A 2,090-nucleotide genomic window follows, 5' to 3' on the forward strand; every position below is an offset into this window, starting at 1 on the left:
TGGTCTCAAACTCCTGTGCTCAAGTGATCCTCCAGCCTGGACCTCCCAAAGTGCTGGGATTACAGGCGTGAGCCACTGTGCCTGGTCTTCTCTGATCCTTGGAGCACCAAACTCCTGCCTGCCACAGGGCCTTTGTACTTGTTGTGCCCCCACCATACCCTCCTCTCAGGCTCTCCCTAAATTGTCTCCTTGGTGGATTCCTATTCAGACTTCAAGGCCCAGCCCAAAATACCCCTCCCTCTCTGGAAAGCCTCACCAGTTCCCCCACACAGAGCATTTTTAGCTCTTTCTTACTTATCCTTCAGGGCTCAGTGTCGGCATCACCTCCTACAGGAAGTCTTCCCTGATCCCTAGACTGGGTCAGGGCTCTTGTAGTATTTTTTTACACACTGGTCATAGTGGATAACTAAGTGTATCTGTGTGATGATGGGTTTATGTTCTGCCTCACTGCTCCACAGGCAGAAATGACATCTGTTTGTTTCTTTTTTGAGAAAGGGTCTCACTCTTGGCCCAGGCTGGAGTGTAGTGTCTCGATCATAGCTCACTGCAGCCTCAAACTCCGAGGCTCAAGTGATCCTCCCACCTCAGCCTCCTGAGTAGCTAGGACTACAAGTGCACACTACCACACCTGGCTAATGTCTTTTTTTTTTTTTTTTTTTGAGATGGACTCTTGCCCTGTCGGCTAGGCTGGAGGGCAGTGGCGCAATCTTCAGCTCACTGCAATCTCCGCCTCCCAGGTTCGGGCAATTCTCCTGCCTCAGCCTCCTGAGTAGCTGGGACTATAGGCGTGTACCACTGTGCCCAGCTAATTTTTGTCTAAACTATGAGACAGGGTTTCACAGTGTTGGCCAGGCTGGTCTCGAACTCCTGACCTTGTGATCCACCCGCTTCAGCCTCCCAAAGTGCTGGGATTACAGGCATTAGCCACTGCGCCCTGCCAAATTTCTTGTACTTTTTGTAGAGATGGGGTTTTCCCTTGTTGCCCAGGGTGGTCTCAAACTCCTGGGCTCAAGTGATCCCCCTGCCTCAGCCTCCCAAAATCTGGGATTACAGGTGCAAGCCACCACGTCTGGCCTTGACACCGGTTTTGATCACTTTGGGATCATGGCATGTAGTTAGGACTCAGTAAACTCAGCTCCTACTTCCAGATAGGAAGAAAGGAAGGAAGGAGGAAGGGGAGGAAAGAAGAGAATGATGGAGGAGGGAAGGAATAAAGGAAGGAAAGAAGGAGGGAGGAAGGAAGGAATAAAGGAAGGAAGGAGAGAGACAAGGAAGGGAGGGAGGGAAGGAAGGGAGAGAGGGAAAGAAGGGAAGAAGGAAGGAGGAGGGGAAGGAGAGAGGGAAGAAGGATAGGGAAGGAGAGGAAAGGGAAGGAGAGAAAAGGAAAGGAGAGGAGAGAGGGAGAGAGGGCAGACCCCGTTCTACGTCAGAAGGGACAGATGGAACGTCCGGAATGGATGTGTTGTCTGTCAAGTGAGCGTCCTGCCCCAGGAGTATGTCCCAGGAGGGTGTGCGCACACCCTTGGCAGGAACAGTGTCCTGGGACTGCCAGAGCTGTTGAGGAATAGCGCTAGGGAGGAAAGGGCTGGGCTGGCTTGGGGCTCACACCTTCTGAGGATGTCAGAGAGGAGGATGTGTCACAGGAAGTGCCTGGTCTCTGGGCTGCGGCTGACTCACCGGGACTCTGATAATATTAATACTCACAGGCCAGACTACAGCCTGTTCTCCAGAGGCCCCCAGGGGAATGAATCAATGACTGTCTGATATCCTGAATGTGTGCGAGAGGCTGACCTGGAGGAGGCCGCTAACCCAGCTTGAGGAACTGGCAAGGCTTTCCTGAGGAAGGGTCTTTTGGGCTGGGCCTTGAAGTCTGAATAGGAGTTCACCAAGGAGACAATTTAGGGAGGGCTTGACAGGAGAGGATATTGGGGAAACTGCAAGTATCTGATGTGCCTGGGCCCTTTGGGAAGCGTCTGGAGAGACTTTGGTGGGGAGGTCTGGACTGGACACCATTTCTTTCCTGGCCAACACCCAGTAAGGTAAGTGGAGAGGCTGGGCGCGGTGGCTCATGCCTGTAATCCCAGCACTTT

The sequence above is a fragment of the Colobus angolensis genome, unplaced genomic scaffold (genome assembly GCF_000951035.1).
Source record: "Colobus angolensis palliatus isolate OR3802 unplaced genomic scaffold, Cang.pa_1.0 Scaffold453, whole genome shotgun sequence".
Lineage (NCBI taxonomy): Eukaryota > Metazoa > Chordata > Mammalia > Primates > Cercopithecidae > Colobus > Colobus angolensis.